Below are 20,709 nucleotides of genomic sequence, written 5' to 3' on the forward strand. Positions count from 1 at the left end.
GAAATTGTAAGAACAATAGATACAGGGGAGGAATGAGGTTTAAAAGCTGGCAGGACTTAAATGAGCTATGTAATATTTGACTGAAAATTACTGGGTAGATTTTAAATGATGTATAATGTTTGCAACTGGGAGTGTGTTAGTATGGTTTGTGATGTAAAACGCTTGCATCTAGGATTATGTCGGTGTGGTTTGTTTTCATTTATATAAATGTATGATTGCCTATGTTGTAAGTGATGGCTTAATAAAGATTTTTCTTGTTTAAAAAGGCAGGAATTGAATAATTTATGCACTGTTGCTTAGGTTATATGATATATAGTAATATATGTGAAGTATAATGTTTGTAAACATGAACTTATTAATACAGTTCGATTACTTTTATATAAATATAAATTTGCCTATTTCACAAGTGATAATTCAATAAAGGTGTAAAAAAAAATATATATATATATATATATATATATATATATATATATATATATATATATATATATATATTACTAGACAGAGGTATCAGACATGGATGTTTGAAGTGTGGCCAAAAAGAGTGGCCTAACATGCAATTGATGTTATAATGACAAAGTAATTGTTTGAGAGGAAATTTTACTGTTAGGAGGATGTACAAGAAGAGAAAAGGGGATTAGGATGGGAAGAAGTATGTGTGGAAAATGCTAGAAAGGTAAGAGATATTGGAATATAGAGAATTATAACTAATTTTAGAAAGTATGAAATGGAATTGAAAAGAAGGAATTTGGAAGGGCCAGGGATGATTACATTATTGAGAGAATCCTGGTTGGAAAGGGCAGATATAAAAGGATTAATAATTAAAATGTAGTGGGCACAAGTGGAGATAGAAACAGAGCTGGTAGGGAAGAATGGAGAGGGAGATAATGGAATAGATCTGGATAAGACTTTGTAAAGCCCCTAGAATGGCCACCAAATCTTTGAAATTCAAGATAGTTACATAAACGTGCTTACATACATACTTCTACACCATGGAAAGGATGCACAAAATGTTCCCAGAGGTAAGGGAGACATGTTGATGATGTGAACAATATCCCAACGGGGGCTGGAGCCACAATTTCTGGGACTGTGAAAAACTACAGAATTTTAAGATATTTGAGTAAGCTAAATGAGGAGATGTTAGGCAGGGAATGACAAATTAAAGAGGTTAATTTTTGCCTGATCTTGATAGGTGAGATGCAGCTGAGTGGGTATGTAAAAAAGTGGCAACATTATTATAAGTAATGGCTAAGACAGACATAACAAGGAATCCAGTTGAAGAGATTATATATTGACTAGAAGAAATAAAAAAAAAACAGACAGGAAAAGCATAACGTATAGACCCAGTAAATATTGTAAGAATAAGGGATCATTGGGATGTCCAAAAGAATGTTTTGCTAAAGGTGAGGGATGTAAAAAAGGGCAAAAGAGAAAAAGAATAAGTGGGAAAGAAAGAACTGGGCAGGCAGGGGGTTGTCAAGCTAGGAAAAGATTAAAAGGGTATGAAATGCTCACTTATGAGTGGTTCTGGGGGGGTGAAGGATGGAAGCAAATAGCTGTAACTCCTGCTTCTGGTTTGAGCTTGTTATTGTAAGATTAAATAGATTAGAAGATTAGAAAGTAGAGAAAGGGCCAACCATCAGAAGCAGTTAGTACACCATGCATGAGGACTGTACATTAGAATGTCAATGTGCGGTATGAATAAGTCAATTTTTTTTAAAATATATGAACAGTTTTCACTCCCATGTCTTAAAATAGAAAAAAAAATAAAACAACTAGAGACTTAATTGAAGATAAAAAAAATATCTTACAAAATTATGGAAATGATAAACAATGACATAGGGAACTCTCAAATACTGGATCCAACCCAATTTGATTTTCTCATGTCAGGTCATGCCTACTGAACCTGGTGGACTTTGAGAAGGTCATCAAAGCAATGGATGAGGACCAAATGGACTGCCTACCTTGACCTGGCCAAAGCATTTGACAGTACCCTACTCGGCATTGTAGACAAACTCACAAAATTAAGTATTAACCCCTATGTCAACTGCTGGATACCCATCTGGCTCACAGATAGGACCCAATACGTTAGGATAGTGGAGCCCCTTGAAGCTTGTTGCTGGAGCTGTTCCCTTTTAGTAACTACTTCTGAGGTCAAAGCCTCTGGTTATCAAAGTTTGCAGATGTTTGCAAACTAGGTGCAGTCATAGAATCCCCCCAAAACATAGGTGCCCTCCAGGAAGGCCTAGCACAGACTAATAATTGGTGCCAGGACCATGATCTAAAACTCAGTGCCAAGAAATGCATACCATTATTTTTTGGAAGACAACTATCTGTGGAAACTACCACAGTGATAATACTCCGCTGTCAGAGATTCAAGAACACATGAAGGCAGTAACCTGGCCTTTGATCATTGTGTCTGTATTAATAAGGAAATTATTCTGTGTTATGCAACTTATAAGCAAGGGTATGGCATCTAGGTCCAAGGATGTCATTGTTGTGGTTTTCTTGGCCTTCATCAGACCAATTATTGAGTACAAATTTCCTTTCAGTGTGTACCTGATCCAAGCATATATAAACAACTCAAGGGTCCACAGAGGTTCTTCACAAAAAGAAAATGGTATAAGAATGTCCTATGCAGATTAACTAAAAGCCTTGTCCCTGCAGTCTGGCTTATACAGATTGCCTGGCCTGCAAAGCATCCTCTGATTCTGCTCTGATGGACCTGTTGCACATCAGCAACTCAAATAACAACAGAATTACCTGATCTAGGGACCTAAACCTCAACCACAACGTACATAGGACAGGTATGTGTCTCAGAGGCTACCCCTTCCCTGGAACAGGCTTCCCATCCATGTGAAGCACAGTTCTTCCCTAACCCAATTCAAGCATAATGTGGACCAGTGGATGAGGAAATGGTAATTGATTCCTGATCTGACACCTATGTCTCTAGTAGAGAGAGGTGGCCTGTAAATGCTTGAACAACCATGCTCAAGCGTACATATACCTCTTAAAATAAGCCTAGGGCATCAAAAGTTGTCAGATACAGTTGGGAAGCATGGCTAGGCTTAAAGAGGTTCCCTAGGGTTGTTAGCCTTCGGATCGTTTAGAACCTATAACACTCAGTGCTACCTGTACAACCTCTATCCAATTCAAGCATACATTTTCCAGTCACAATTCAACATTGGTGGAAACCTTTATTTTAAACATAGACTAATGTAATCTCACCTACAAATGACTTTGTGATGGTTCAGTTAATGTATTGACTTCCATCTTTAAGATTTATAGATGAGACAGTTCACTAGGTCATCTGTTTACAATGTTTGCTCAGACATGCCATAAGCATCTCGCCATTTAAATGATGTGTTGTTTTCCACTATACGGCAATGCATGACTTCATAACTGTTGCCAACTGTTTTGCTGACAAAGTCCATAACCATAAAGCAGAGTGACACGCTTTAAAGAAAAGAGGTAGTATCTTCCTGTTAAACACAACAGCTTTTCTGTTATTCTAAACCCGTACTCACCTAACACTTAGACAATTCCAAAACTTGTGTATATGACCAACTTTGTGTGCCCTCAGGTAGAACATGTGGCTTTCTCCCTAAAGCCCCTCTTCACAGTATACACAGGAGTCTGGTATTCTCAGTGCATAAATATGACTTATTTTTCATAAACATAACGAGTTATATTGACAAAAAAATAATTCTCCCTCTTCTTCTCTCATCAAGTTCTAACTGCCTATACATGCCTTCATGTGCACTCCTAGTGTTAGAACTCTCTGAGCTCAAAATCAGCTTATATAGATGGAATTCTTTGAGAGAGTCCAGTCTTACTTCTCACCATGACTGCAAGTGAGATAAAGCGTTTAGTTGCACTTCCTTTATAAACTGATCTCATGACCTCAAATATCTTAATCTCAAATATGTTGAGTTATCATAGGTAGTGACAGCAAACTTTTGCATCAAGCCAAATATATTTGCTTGTTTGTAATGTCTAATTTGCTTGATGTCACCTCAGGACCCCACCCACCTTGCACCACCCCTTGCAGACCCTATTTAACTGACCATCTTACTTAGGTAAGCTGCACATACTTAGATATGTGAGTCTGTTACTGCCAGTCATGTCTTATTTATACAGGTTTACAGATGTCATAATTATGTTTTTCTGTGTACTGCTAATGATTATTAGTGCAGATTATTTGTGTATTCTCTGCCTTTAATATGTGTGTCAGTTATTTGCTGTGCATTTTCATTCTTGTTATTCTGCTTGTTTTGGTGCTATGTTTACCTGTGACATTTATGTTCCTGTTGTATTTCTTGTATTTGCCTTATGGCCTGGGAAGTAACTTTAAAAAGAGTCCCATAGATGTCTGGTATGACAGTGTAGAGTGAAGATGCGATCATGTGGTGCTCTACTGTCTCGTGACATCTGCAGTAGTAAAAAAGTAGTATTTAATTCACTTGGTATCTTATCATTTTCAGGGAAACCTCCATGTGAATGGTAGTGAGGAAGAAATGTCAAAAAGGATTCAAAACAGCAAAAATGCACCTCTCTAATGATCGCAGACAGAAGACAATATTGTTAGCAAATGAGAAGAAACTAATCATAGCACTGGCAACACTGGAAAATAACGCAGACCACATACACAGTGAAATATTTAAGACTATCACTAACTTGGAAAAATTATGTTGCTAACACAAAAAAAAAATGCAGGAGATTGAAGAAGCAGTACCTCAGCAAACAAATGAGATACACGAGCCGTAGACTGGGAGAAGAAAATAAAGGAAACGTTAATTGAATCAGAGAAATTTTGAAGAAGCTGCAGCAAAAAAAAAAAAAACAGAATTGGAAGACCAGTTGAGGAGGGAAAGTATTCAATTCACTGCCATTCCAGAGTTAGTGGAAAACTAGGACTGCTTTATAAAGAAATGCTGGCATGTATGGATGGAGATCCCCAGGAGGCAAACTGATAGAATGAGCAGCCTAAACCCATGCTAGTGAAATTCCAGATGTCTGCCCTGAAAGAGAGACTGCCGTTCATCCACTGGAAGAAAGGGACTGTGTATGAAGCAGGTGGAGTAAGGGTCTTTGCTGACCTTGACTACTATGTCCAAACTTAAAGGTGTAATGAATATATTCAAGCAATAAGGAAATGGTGAGGGATGCATCTTCACTTGAAACTCTAGTACCCAGCAATTTTCAAAGTTTTTTTTTTATTCACTAGGTGTTGAGATTTAGAATAACCCAAGGCAAGCATTTGAAGAACTAAGTAAAAGATATGAAGAAATGGGAGGACAGCAACCAGGCATAAAAAGCACCTAAACATGAGGATTGCAGTCAGCTTTTAAAGGTGAAAATGCCAGCGAAACAATTCCCTGCCTTTCAAAAATGGATGCAAGGGGGGAAAAAGCAACAGAACTGAAGGCTTTCTCTCAGAAAGTACTAAACAGTACGAACAGTGTACAAATGTAGATTAAGGACCCTTAATACTTTTTTTAGAGCAAGGATCACTGGGTCTCTTATGGACTCTACATAATGTCTGATAAAAATGAAAATGGGAAACTGACTCACTGTATTGAAATGAAACATAATGTTAGCAAGCTACGTTCTTCATTCTCTTTTCCATGAAACTATAAACAACTAACACACACAATTAAGCTAAGAGATATGAAAAGAGAGTCAGTCGACATGGAATTTAAAATCTTGAAACTGTTAATAGTCAGGAAAACAGTATTATTGCAGTCTCGAGCCCTTCAGTGGTTTGTTAATGCACAACCCATATGTTGCCGGCCCTTGTAAAGATTGAGATTCATCAGACCTTTTTAAAATAATAATTAGAATCCACTGGCAAAGGGTATGTTTGGCTGATTGTTAGCATTGATCAGATGCAAGAGCGTATGAGAAGATCATAAAAAAGTGATGCATTGCTTTAAAAGGGCCAACCTAAAATCACTTAGAAAAGTGCAGCATACCATTAGGGGAAGTACAGGAACAAAAAAGTGGGACTTAAACAGTCAGTTAGAGACTGTTGGAATCCTAAAGACTTATGAGTGACTAAACCACAGATAGCAAAGAGGGTGGGAAGAAGACTAGGGAGGTGGAGAGAAACAGAGACTGCTGGCTGACATAAAACTGTTTCCATAAATATGAGTATTGCTGAACCAATTCTCATTGTGGTACATTGGTTACTGTTATAGCCTTTGCTTTATCTTAATTTATTTTATATCCTGAAAAGATTTTAAATTGTCTCAAAATATTCCACAACTCCTAGAAAGCCTTTTCTGTATTTATCAAATACAAAATAACATTGTCGCTCGTCTAGTCAGGATACAGTAGACAAACTTTATTATATACAAACACAAACATATATACAGACTACTTGTCTCATACATAAATGTTCACATTCTGGCTGTACTCACAATATGGCACTGAAGATAGCATGTGTCTGCTATTTATACTGCACATTCAGGTCTTGGAAATGCTTCTTAAAGGTACAACACATCTGTTATTCCTACATCCTCCCTCTTTGAAAAATTACATTGACAATATTAACAGGCATGCTATAGGTACAAAGTAATTTTCCATCATGCAATTATACAAAACTAGATACATATATACAACTACATCCAAGTTGCTGTGTATCTCACACTGGGCCTAGAGATATGACCACATCATGTGACGTATAAATTGGAACTGGCATGGTCTCTGCTGAATGTTCAACCTTAGGGATGTTATGAACATTATCAGAAATGGTAGTGGGAATCAAGACATGTTCTGGGACTGGAACACTGTCTGAATTAGTCTGGAATTTAGAGTATGTGCAGGGTTGCCAGATTTCCAATTGGCTGGGTAGGGACAAAGTGAGGACAAAAAAAAAAAAAAGGTCTTCAACGCTCAAAAACATGAGCTACTTCTGTTTAATAAGGAACATCAAGCAGTTCCGCATTAAACACAAGTAGCTCCGTGTTTACTAATTTTTGATTGGCCTGTATGCAGGTATACAAGCCAATCAAAAAAAAAAGCAGAGGGCTGTTTTGCCGGGATTTAAACCAGCAGTGCGGGACTCGGGATCGGGCTGCTGATCCCAGGACAGTCCCGCTCAAATAGGGACGTCTGGCAACCCTGAGTATGTATCACAGGAACAGTGCTGCGATAATGGTTCTGGTACAGGGAGTAGATGTCTGCTATTCCTCCTGCACTCCACACCCTCAGATTTCACAAGATAGGATCTTGGCTCTTCACATATATTTGTTAATTGACCAATCTGGTTGAAAACTTTTGCTGTTTCTATCCTTACTGTCTCTCCTTCTTTCAACGGATGAAGAAATCTGCTCAATTTCTCATAGCTGGACTTCTAGAAAGAATGCTTTTTGAACAATTGGCTTTGATTGCTTTGTTGTTTTTAGCTTTAGGCCTCAATAAACTGGAACTAATAGGCAATGTTGTTCTGGTTTGCCTAGATAGAAGTCTTTGAGCAGGTGAGGCAAGTATATCATCACTGAGTATGTTTCTGACACTGCGTAAGTTTAAAAATACATCAGTATTGTCGCGCTTTGACTTCTCAAGTAATTGCTTTGCACTCTGTATGGCATGTTCAGCTAGCCCATTTGACTGCAGATATTCTGCACTACTAGTAATATATACAAAGTCCCATTTTGTTGCAAATTTTTTAAACAACTGACTGGTAAATTGGGTACCATTGTCAGAGATTAGCTTTTGTGGACTTCCATGGCCAGAGAAATGACATTTCAACTTGATAATAGCAGTAGTGGAAGTTAGGTTGGGTAGTAAATTGATCTCAAATTAGTTCGAATGAGTCTGCCTGTACTAAGTAATGTTGACTGTTACACTCGAATATGTCAGTGGCTACTGTTGACCAAGGTAGTTCAGGAACTTGACTTAGCTGAAGTGGTTCTTTTTGCAAATGCAGTTTAGTACTATTGCATACTGAACAAGGAAAATGTACTCTACCAATGTCTTTTGCTAGAGAAGTCTAACATACTAGTTCTCTTGCCCTTCTTTTGGTAGCTTTGAAACCTGGGTGACCACGATGCAAAATCTGGATATATACTTGTAAGGAAGCAGGAACAACAATTTTAGACCTTTGAAAATAATGGCATCTTTCATCAACATCTCATCTCTATAAGGAAAGTAGGGTTGCACTTCAGGTGGTACACTAGATCGCTTTGATGGCCATCCAACATTAATGTAGTGGTTGAGCTTTTGTAAAGCTGAATCAGTCTTTGTATGGTCTCTTAGCTCATCAAGTCTTGTGGTAGAAAAATCATGCAATTCCATGACATCAAAGTCAAAATTTTCTGTGTCAAGCTGCTCTGTTGTATTTCTGGGTGATGTGAATAATGTATCAGCCAGATAAAGAAGTTTGTCTTTTGTATAGACCATTTTGTAGTTGTACTTTTGCAATTTAAGCATCATTCTTTGCAATCTTGCTGTAGCTGAATGCATAGGCTTCTTTAAAATAGTAACCAGAGGTTGATGATCAGTTTCAATCTGAATATCTCGACCATAGACATAATCATGAAACTTGGAACATGCAAATACTATTGCCAAAAGTTCTTTCTCATTCTCAGCATATTGCATTTCAGTTTGGGTAAGTGTTCTAGATGCATAGGCTATTGGTCTACCATCCTGAAGAATACCTGCGCCAAGACCAAATTCTGAAGCATTACATGAAAGAGTTACTGGTTTGTTGACATCATAGTATCTTAATGTAGGTGGAGTAGGTATTTTCTGCCTAAGGTCTTCAATTGCTCTCTGATGATGTTCTAACCATGACCATATAACATTCTTACATGTGAGCTGTCACAGAGGCACTGTCAGCTCACTGAAGTCTGTCATAAGCGTGCTTAAATAGTTGACCATACCTAGAAAACATTGTACAGCTTGAACATCATCTGGTGCTGGCATCTCAAGAATGGCTGCTTGCTTGGATGGGTCTGGTCTCAAGCCAATGCTAGTAAATAAATGGCATATATGTAACTTCTTGCACTTTAGAGGACTGAGCTTTAAGTTCACGTCACATGCTCTGTCTAGAAATTTCTTAAAATTTCTGTCATGCTCTGCTTCACCATTGCCGCTGACTGACAAATCATCTACTATTATGGCACAGGGATAACCTGAAAAAATTTGCTCCATTGCAAGCTGAAAGGTTTCACTTGCAGAATTTATTCCAAATGGCATCCTAAGAAATCTGTATTTTCCAAATGGGGTACTGAATGTAGTCAGTAATGAAGATTTGCGATCAAGCATTATTTGCCAAAATTAACTTTTTGCATCTAAGACAGAAAAAAAGTGGCATTCAGTATTAGAGCTGCAACTTCTTCAACTGTACACATGGGATGATGGGGTCTTTTTAATGCTTTGTTCAAATCTCTTGGGTCAATGCATATTCTGATTTCGTCTGAGCCTTTTTTGTGAGCTGCTACCATGGACGACATCCATTCGGTAGGTTCTGTAACTGGACAAATTACACCTTGCTGCAGCATTTAGTCCAACTGAGTTTTGACTTTATGCTGCTTATTTGATGGACTTCTTTGGTAAAATAATTCAGATTCATTCTCAAACTGTCTCTGAGACCCAATAATGAATGGTGCATATACAAATGAACGCTCTCTTTCTGTGCCCTCTGACCATACTAGGTTTAGTAAAATGCATGCCCTGGTGCATGCATCTTTATCACTCTTGCTCAAATATTCTCCAATTCTCTGCAATATTCTGATCAAACACAAGTGGTAGCAGTTTGCAAAAAACATCCACCATATTAATACACCTCAGTGAAGACTTTTGCCAGTATGCATGAACACACACACATGTACATATGCCTGAAATTTATGCCAGTACTTGTAACTATGGCCAGTAGCACAACAAGCCTCTGTATAACTGAACTTTGCAAAATATGTTTCCCAGGCACTGTAATACTCTTGAAATCACCTTACTGTAAAAGTCACTTGCCATCATTTTAAGAAACATTTCAAACAACTGCACTGTGTGAATTAACTGGGCAGAATTGCACTTTTGCAAATAAACAGTACACAGCACACTGAAATTTCCCTAAAATGGCTGTACTTTGCTAAACAACTCTTTATAGTGCAAGAAACACTCTGTAATGGTGGCACTGTGACTAGATACACCCAGCAGAAGAAACTTTTCTGAAATGGCTGTATTTGAATGCACTTTATGAAATAGTGGCACCTTGCACACAACAAACTCTTCTGAATAAACGCACAGTAATAAACACACACTATAAGCACTTTTACACACTTTGAGATACTTCAAATAACTTTAGTTATACTATTCAGAGCTCCAATCAATGCAAAGTAGTAGTTTATGCCAAAACACAGTTGTGTCTTTCAGCTTTTCCTGGTTAGGGGTCGCCACAGCGGAACTCCAGTCCGCCAATGATTGGCAGTAGATTTTTACATGCTGAGTTGCCGACCCTGATGCACAACCTTCAACGAAGGTACGCCCATTCACACGTCTCCACACAGAAGATGCTCTAGCTGAGAATAGAGCAGGGCAATGTCTTACTGTGAGGCAACAACAGTAATTTGCCAAAACACATGCAGTCACCTTGCTTTATTTATACTCAATGTGCCCTTTTTGCCCTTAGTTATATTTGTTTTGTCATTTAATCTCTTTTAATGCCCATTATATTTCCTTGTGCTCATTTTAACTGTAAACATGCTTGTTTTACTTTAAACATGCTCGTTTTGCAATTCTGAGGTAATGCTGAACCCTTTATGTGCTTTTCTGATGCTCATTTTATCAAATCTCTTAATTTTGAACATTTCACTTAATAAACTTTTTACGCTTTTCGTTTGCTTAACAAATGTTTTTGTGCTATTTCTTTGCTTAGTAATGCGTTTTTTGCCCTTGTAATGCTCTGTTTTATCTTCTTTATAAAATCATTTGTGCAAGTTTTCATTACCTTTAGTTTGTTTCTGGGCCTTTTTTGCTCTTGGTTCACTTAGTTCGCCTTGACTAACTCTGCACCTTGTGCCTCTGAAAAGCAGTCTCTGGAATCCTGGGTCTGACACCATGTCACTCATCTAGTCAGGATGAAGAAGACGAACATTGTGGGTTCTGTTCAAGCAGCTTTATTATATACAGACACAAACATACATACAAACTAGAATGTACAAATGGCATTACCGGTGGGAATAAATCCACATCTGAAAACACTGGCAAAACCTGAACAAAAAGCAGGACGCAGGGCACAGCTAAAATAACAGTTTAATAAAATAAAACCAGACAAACACTTTCTGTAAAAACCCTTTATCAAGTCATAAAATCATACTGAATGCAGAAACATCTAAAAACACACCATTAACCAATGACACAAAGCATTCAAATAAAATAAACCTAATTTGTTGCAGTACACAGCATAAGACATGGCAAAAAGTACATCAATTTTTATTTTAAGACTTCTCTTCATTTTTTACATTGCAGTGCCTATGTTTCTTAAAACTGAATAAGGATAAAGACAGAAGAAGGGAGAAAAACAGGAGCACCTGTTTACATTAGTATCCCCATTACACTTAAAAAATAACAGAAAAATTATATTTCTGGATTTTCTTGTCCTTTTATGTTTCACAAATATAATTATTGCTTTCCAATCCCACTTTTGGCAGTTTCCAAGTTATTGGTTTTATTCCTGTTCATTTCCATCTCCCAAATCCTGACACTGTTTCATTTCCAACATTCTCTCTTTTTTCTAGTCAACTGTTGTACTGTTTTCCTTCTCTCAAGTTTTTTCTGTTTTAACATTGGAAAAGGTTTCACTGGCATAGTCTTTATGTTGTCTTTTTACCAAAAGAACAAGAAGCAGAATCTCCTATTTCACAGCTCACTTTTTGTTGGGCAAACTTCTGTATTTACCCCTTGGTATGAACTGCATCAAAAAATATTTGTCCCTCCAGGAAAGACATTTTGAAGATAGCTGGATACAGCAGTTTGAATCTCATGTCTGCTTATCAACATTCCCCGAATAGTGGAATAAATTTACTCCTCTTCTGCCTGTAGAATGGGTAGTCTCCACAGACAATCTGCGGTCTCCCACTTTTTGTAGATTGTCCTTCTGCCACAGTTTTGTCAGAAGCAACTCTTTCTGTTGATAGGATTGCATGTTTACTATTAAAGGTCTAGGTTGCTTTCTCATAGCCAGGTTTGGAGCATGCACACAATGTGCCCTTTCAAGTAACAACTCCTGCTGTGGAACAGCATCTATTTTACCCGATCGAACGTTTAGGTTAGCGAATACCTAAACATCGAACTGGTAATATCGAAAAATTAAAACAGTGAATGGCCGATTTAATGTAGGGAATGAATCCTTCGGCCACAAAAAAAAATTAAAACAAAATGAATGGGGGTCTTTGACCCCCACACCCCCCGATGTGGGGGGCTGTGCCACCCACACCCCCCTAACTAAATATACCAATTCTGAGATCACTCTACAGTGGGGAAAGGGGCAAAATCCGCATAACGGCCAAGGGAATTCTTTCCCTGCATTAAATCGGCCATTTGCGGGTTTTTTGCTTTTGCTATTACCAAATAGACGTTTAGGTATTCGCTATTCATTTTTTACATTGCAGTGCCTATGTTTCTTAAAACTGAATAAGGATAAAGACAGAAGAAGGGAGAAAAACAGGAGCACCTGTTTACATTAGTATCCCCATTACACTTAAAAAATAACAGAAAAATTATATTTCTGGATTTTCTTGTTCTTTTATGTTTCACAAATATAATTATTGCTTTCCAATCCCACTTTTGGCAGTTTCCAAGTTATTGGTTTTATTCCTGTTCATTTCCATCTCCCAAATCCTGACACTGCTTCATTTCCAACATTCTCTCTTTTTTTCTACTCAACTGTTGTACTGTTTTCCTTCTCTCAAGTTTTTTCTGTTTTAACATTGGAAAAGGTTTCACTGGCATAGTCTTTCTGTTGTCTTTTTACCAAAAGAACAAGAAGCAGAATCTCCTATTTCACAGCTCACTTTTTGTTGGGCAAACTTCTGTATTTACTCCTTGGTATGAACTGCATCAAAAAATATTTGTCCCTCCAGGAAAGACATTTTGAAGATAGCTGGATACAGCAGTTTGAATCTCATGCCTGCTCATCAACATTCTCCGAATAGTGGAATAAATTTACTCCTCTTCTGCCTGTAGAATGGGTAGTCTCCACAGACAATCTGCGGTCTCCCACTTTTTGTAGATTGTCCTTCTGCCACAGTTTTGTCAGAAGCAACTCTTTCTGTTGATAGGATTGCATGTTTACTATTAAAGGTCTAGGTTGCTTTCTCATAGCCAGGTTTGGAGCATGCACACAATGTGCCCTTTCAAGTAACAACTCCTGCTGTGGAACAGCATCTATTTTACCCGATCGAACGTTTAGGTTAGCGAATACCTAAACATTGAACTGGTAATATCGAAAAATTAAAACAGTGAATGGCCAGTTTAATGTAGGGAATGAATCCCTCGGCCACAAAAAAAAAATTAAAACAAAGTGAATGGGGGTCTTTGACCCCCACACCCCCCAATGAGGGGGGCTATGCCACCCACACCCCCCTAACTAAATATACCAATTCTGAGATCACTCTACAGTGGGGAAAGGGGCAAAATCTGCATAACAGCCAAGGGAATTCTTTCCCTGCATTAAATCGGCCATTTGCGGGTTTTTTGCTTTTGCTATTACCAAATAGACGTTTAGGTATTCGCTAACCTAAACGTTCGATCAGGTAATAGGAACCCGTGGACTACCAGTCCAGTTGCTTATTTGTGCTTTTATAAAATTAATACAGTCTGATCCTTCCAACTTCTCTGGTACAACAGAAAATCTTTGTTTTTTCCTTTGTGCTCTGTCCTGTAAGTCTGTTATTTTTTGAAACATCTCTTCTTGAGCAGTCTTATATTCGGCCAGCCTCTTCTTCATTTCAGCCTATGATTTTTACAGTTTTATCACTTCATCTGAATATCCTTTTAAAGCTTCTTCCTTTTTTCTAGCTTTTTGTTATTTGAGTTGATATACTTCATCAGTGTTTCATTTATTTTAATCAAGTCTGTGTGCAGTTGTCTTTTATTTTCCTCTAGGTTACTGGAAGTCATGTCTGGAGCTTGGACTGCTTTTTGCTGAACAGCTGCAGTATTCTTCCCAGTCAGTGTTTTTCCTCACCTTTTGTAGCTGATTTTCATTCAGGTCCTCTGTATTTCTTTTTTCCTGGCATCGAGGCAGTGCACTTACTAGCCAGTTACTGAAATTTACCCAGAAATACAAGTCCACTGGCTTTCTTTTCTGAAGTTCTCTGCTGCTCAGTGTGTAGCTATCTCAGCAGTTCTTCAAGCTTAACTTTGATTTCAACATTACATTCAGCCCATTTTCTTAATGTTATGTTTCTAAGCTCTAAAAGTACCCAGTTCCACATTTTAATACTTGTAATCATATTTTTTACCTACATTATCAATGGTTTGTCTTTTTTTTTTTTTCATTTTTTAGTTATTTTTTTTTAGCCACTATCACCTATTTAATATGTTATTTTACACCAAATCAACAAAAACAGTTATAATGAGGTTAAATTCTTCTCCAAATATAAAGTTTATCTTATTATTTGAGAAAACTTTTAGCTGAAGCAATTCTGTACATTCCCACAATACGTGCTCCCAAGTATTTCTTTCGGTACCATCATAGGTTCATAGGTTCATACTAGGCTATCTGCCCTAGGGCATTTATAAGCCTAGCCAGAATGTGTTTGGCTTTCGCCACCCATTTTAAATTTATTTTGCTATGCCCTTTTTCGAGGTTAGTATACTGTGCCTCTGTCTAACAGTGACACAGAAGTGATACCCGGGGTAAACCTACGATCTCCCATCCACTCATCAAGATTCCTCTTGAAGAGAGTCAATGAGGGACTCTGCCTAACCTGGACTGGGATTTTATTCCAGAGTGAAGGGAGCCTCTGGGTTATGAATCTGTCCCTCCAGCATGTCCTATTTATTTCAGTGCTGAGGTTCAAGTCTCTCAAGCGTAGCTCGATGGGATTTGGATTTTCTGAGGTGCAGCATGTCCATTAATTCCGGGTTGGACATGGCTTTATACGTCAGGCACAGATCGCCTCTGAACAGGTGGTATGCCACTGAGTAGAGCTGGAGTTTCTTTAACCGGGCAGCATATGGCATCTGTTTGAGCCCTTTGATCCTCTTGGTGAGGTACTTTTGGGGTCTTTCCAGTTGCTGCAGGTGTCTGGTAAGGTACATCCCAAAAGGGGCATTGTACTCAATTATGGGCCTGATGAGGGATGAGTAAAGAGGCATGATGACCTCCCCTGATCTAGATGTAAATCCCTTCATGATTAGGTGGGCTATATAAAATGTTTTTCTAACCACTTTGGCCATGTGGTTGTCAAATGAGAGATTGCTATCAACTTGGGTCCCCAGGTCCCTAATTATTTCTTCTGTACTTCATGGATTACCACCTATGTGGTAATTTGTGGGCACTTTGTTTTTGCCAAAGGGGATGACTATACACTTTTTGGCATTTAGCTTGAGGCCATGGCTCTGGCACCAGTTGTCTGTTTCTATGAGGCCCTTTTGGAGGATGCTTGTGTTGGCTGGAGAGTCAATTATGGTGCCCAGTTTGCAGTCATCTGCGAACTTGGTCAGCCACAGTCCTTCCATGTTGGCCTGTACCTCCGAGAAATATATACCGAACAAGAGAGGTCCCAGGACTGAGCCTTGTGGGACACTACTTGTAACTGGTTTGGAGTCTGACATGGCTCCAGCAATTCTAACCATGTGGGTTCTGTCCTTGAGCCAGTTTGCAATCCATCTAGTGACATCAGGGTTTATATTTAAGCTGGTGAGCTTATCTATAATGCCCGAGTGGGTTATTGTATCAAAGGCTTTTGCGAGGTCCAGGTAGGCTGTGTGGACCACCTTCCCTCGTCAATGGCCTTGGTGACTGTTTCAAAGAAATCAACCAGGTTTAAGAGGCAGGATCTGCCCTTAACAAAGCCGAACTGGGTAGGATCCAGTGTTTGTAGGTCCCCAATATCTTTATTTATGAGGTCCATGATGATCCTTTCCATAGCTTTGCAGACCAAGCTAGTCAGGCTTATGGGGTGATAGTTTCCAGGATCTGTTGAGGCACCACCTTTATGGAGAGGGACCACTGTTGCTGTACGCCACTCTTTGGGCACATATCCTGTAGTAAGGCTGAGATTGAACAGTAGTTTTATGTTTGGGTTTAGCTCTTCTTGGAGTTCATGTAAGACACAGCCTGGGACACCATCTGGTCCCACTGATGCTGTGTTTTTTGCTTTGGAGAGGGCGGCTCTTACCTGAGCATCTGAGATGTCAGGGGGGCAGCACTATGCTGGGATAGATATTTGCCCTTTTGGTGGGGAGCAGGGGGAGAAGTTTGCGCTGAACCTGTCAGCTAGGATGTTGGCAATGTCTGTGGGTTCGGTGTATTTTTTGTCATTTTGGACTAATTCTGAGCATATCTGGGAATTACCACCCAGGTTCCTAACATAACTAAAGAAAGCCTTGTGATTATCCTTAGTGTCCTGTGCAATTTTTCTCTCGAAGCTGGCCTTAGACAATTTTATGTGTGCCCGTAGTTTTTTGCTAATACTGATCAGTGATGCCTTCCCTTTTTGGGATTTTGCTCTATCATTTAGTAGCTTCCTCCTTCTATTGTATAGTTTGTTTATGGCTGGGGTCCACCAGACAGGACGTCTGCCTTTCCATCTCCAACAGTTGCCTTTTGTCTGCAGAAATATTTTTCCAGTGTCATAGGGGTAAAGAAATTTTTGTGCAAACATTTCCATGCAAAATTCTAAATTTTCCCAGTTTAGTTGCATATCTAAAATGATGGCATATTTCCCTCCATTGATCATGTGTAATCTCTTTATTTACAAAGTCACTTCCTACTCTTATTTACCATTACACTGTATTGTATTTTAAATGGAATATTGCCTTTTATTCTGCACTCATTTTTCATTTCTTGTCTGACGTTAATGTTCTGGTCTCAAATACAAAATCTAGTATTTGTGGTGTAACAAACTTACTGTCCAACCTTCTCCTATCTTCCTTGAACACTAACTTTAGACCTGTACGTGCAGGTTATACTAAGATCAATAATCCAAATGTTTGTCTAGCATCATCCCACTTAATTTTATCATCTGTTCCCAAAATCTCTGTTCATTGCTATTTTCTAAATGCTCATTACATTTTCTCCTGTGTCGATATTAGTGTATACAGTATAATCTATTGGTGTTATTCTATTTTTCCAAGATCTAACTTTCTTTAACATAAAGACTTGCTTATCACTTTTATGTACATAAGTCTACACGTAATGCTGTCTATATTCCTTTCTAGGATTTATCCAAATGCCCATGTAATCATATAATTATCTTGTTAGGTACTATGCCTATCATGTACTTCCATTTGGACATATATTCCATATCTTGAATCAAATATATGCATCTGAGTTGGGTACTTATAGTATGCCACCAAAACTTGAAGTTCCAAACCACCCTTTTCCTTTGTCAGTATTAGCTTTTTTCCCACTGTGCTATCTCTCTTTTGTTGTCCCAAAGCAACTCCTTAATTTCCTTTCTGATATTCTTCCATATCTGATGTCTTGATTGCTACATATAAACCTGACATACATAAAGAACCATCAGGACCAAAAACATCTTATTATCAATGTCCATACATATCAGTTCACATAGTTTTATCTTACTTATTCTCTTTTCGGCCATCTGTTCCATATTTCCATAACTGCTTGCTCAGTACCCCATTTCAACCAAATCCCCCAAGTATCTCATCTTGTCTTGACCCCACAAAAAGGGAAAATTCTGTACCAAGTCATGAGCTGGGGCATAGCTCATCACTATAGCCTTCAGTTGTCCTTCATTTAGTTCATATATTGCTATAATATTAAAACATTTCAGTTTATCAAATACAATTTTTATTACATGCTCCGTACTTGTAAAATATAATATGTCATCTGCAAAAAGGGCTATTTTCTCATTAGCATTTCTCCATATGTTTCCAATTATGTTTGATTGTCTTACAGAGTCATGGTAAGAGTGGACAACCCTGCCTAGTTCCTCTTGTAAAGCTAAATGTTCTAGACAGCTCACCACAACAAGTCACCCTAGCTTGGCCTCCTCTGTAGATGTTAAGTAATAATGTTGCCCATGTTTATGGAAACCCAAATGCATCAAGAGCTCTCTTCATAAATTCTCAATATGGTCAAATATTTTTTATCACCAAAACTAGTAACATTAAGATATCATTATTGTCCAGTACATACTTTTGAATTGTGAGTTGTGTTAATATTGCCAAATGTTTGCCTGCCTTCTATAAACCTACACCAATTCAGTTTGTTATTCTCTGCAGCATCTTTGCCATTTGTCTTGCCAAAGTAGTAAAATACTTTGTAGACATGGTTCAGAATCAAAATGGGTCTGTGTGAAAAAAGTCAAAGTAAACTTTATTGGTGATCAGATATACACAGCAGTGCAAGCTGAACAAAATTACTTTGCTTTGGTCCCCGTGCAAGATGTAATGAACACATAGTTTGAATGACAGTAAGACTAATGCACATACAGTAATAATTAAAATATTAACAACACAATAAATTACCACACTTGGACAGGAAGACATTAGACAGTATTGTACTAGTAAGAATTGCAACACTATGACTTCACATTGTGACTGCTTAGAATATTGCACTTCATCAGTTGTAGTATGATATATTCATATTGTACATGTATGAGTGGTGACTCACTCCTGACTACTGCATATTCAGGAAATAATAGCATAAGAAATCAGGCTAACTGTACCGGCTATTGAAGCAATTTGCCAGAGTGATTACTATAGCAGAGTAAGTGGCATATTGATCTAATTATTCACTATCATGCCTGGCATTCAAGTTCAGCAGCCTTATGGATAGAGGGAAGAAGCTCCTGTTCAGTCTAGATGTTTTGCAGTGTAAGCTGCAATACCTCCTGCCCAAGGAGAGGTGGAAGTACATGCCATGGGCAAAGAGAGTGGGATCGTTGATTATCTTTCTAGCCCTTTCCACACACCGAGTCCCATGCAGATCATCCATGAATGGGAGCGAGGAATCAATTACTTTTTCTGCTGTTCTCACTACCCTCAGGAGAGCCTTGCAGTCAGATTCTTTACGGTTGCCATACCAAACTATGATGTTATTTGACAGGACACTCTCGATGGTCCCCCTGTAGAAGGCTTTGAGGATGGACTGAGACAGGTTTGCCTTCCTCAGTTTCCATAGAAAGTGCAGACGTTGTTGCGCCTTCTTCACTGTGTAGCAAATATGAGTCGACCATGATAAGTCATCTGAGATGTGCACCCCCAGGAACTTGGTGTTTTTGACTCTTTCCACTGCCACTCCCTTAATTACCATAGGTTGATGTATCTCCTGAGTCCTCCGGAAGTCCACTATTAATTATTTGGTCTTGCTTACATTTAAGACCAGATTGTTGCTGTCACACCAGCCTATCAGATGCTCCACTTCACCCCTGTAGGCTGTTTCCTCACCATTTCTGACAAGACCTCCGACAGTGGTATCATCTATGAACTTGATGATTTTGTTGGATTCATGCTTGGCCATGCAGTCATGCATCAACAAGGTGAACAGCAGAGGACTCAAGACACAGTCCTGAGGGACTCCCACACTGAATGTAATACTGATTGAACTGTTATTTCCCTCACATACTTTTTGGGGTCTGTTGATGAGAAAGTCCAGTATCCAGTTACATAGGGGGGAGTGTTGATGTCCAGCTGGATCATCTTCAATATCAGATTCTGGAGGGTGACAGTGTTAAAGGCAGAACTAATATCGATGAACAGCGTTCTGACATAGCAGTTCTTGTTCTCTAGATGTGTCAAGGATTCATGAAGTGCTATAGCTCTAGTTTAAGCTGCGCACTGGTTAGATCTACAAGCAAACAATAATGTATCCAGTGTTGCAGGTAGGCTTGAAGAGATATAGTTCTTGAGCAAACACTCAAAACACATCATATTGTTGATGTAAAAGCAATTATCCGGTAATCATTTAGGCTTGTCGGTTGGGATTTTTTGGGTAAGGGAATGTTTGTCGTATTTTTGAAGCAACTGGGTACAATGGCTAGTTGCAAGGATGTGTTTAATATATCTGTTAGTACAGTGAACAGTGGTAGCACAGTCTTTTAGAACCCTTCCCATAATTTTATCAGGACCAGTTGCTTTTCTTGGGTTTACTTGCCTCAGGGTCTTCAGAACATCATATGTTCTTAAACATAGCACCTCCTCACCCTGTTCGACTGGGAACTTATTTGGCACAGTGTTGTTGTCCATATCAAATCTGTTGAAATAGGTGTTTAGTTTGTTCAGAAATTCTGTGGTGTCATCACATGAGGAGGATGCAGACGTGTAGTCAGTTATGGCTTGTATGCCTTGCCAGAGACCTTGCCTTTGGACAGAGAAGTACCCCTGAATTTTATGCCCATAGGTCCTCTTAGCCTCCTTTATACCTCTACTTAGATTTTTATTTGGCCACTCTCAGGGCATCCTTGTCTTTTGATTTAAATGCAGCATTTTGTGCTTTTAGCAGCTCATATACAATACCAGATAGCCAGGGTTTCTGATTAGCGAGCATAGTGACACATTTAATGACTG

The 20,709-nt window shown here is 38.5% G+C and overlaps 1 protein-coding gene across 1 annotated transcript in view; it reads right to left on the reverse strand.

Annotated features, from left to right (window-relative positions):
- NENF (neudesin neurotrophic factor) overlaps positions 1–20,709 on the reverse strand; it is a 1,081,512-nt gene that overhangs the window by 838,063 nt on the left and 222,740 nt on the right. The gene's annotated exons all lie outside the window — the stretch shown is intronic.

This window comes from Protopterus annectens, chromosome 1.part2 (assembly GCF_019279795.1).
Source record: "Protopterus annectens isolate FY-2018-M chromosome 1.part2, PAN1.0, whole genome shotgun sequence".
NCBI lineage: Eukaryota > Metazoa > Chordata > Ceratodontiformes > Protopteridae > Protopterus > Protopterus annectens.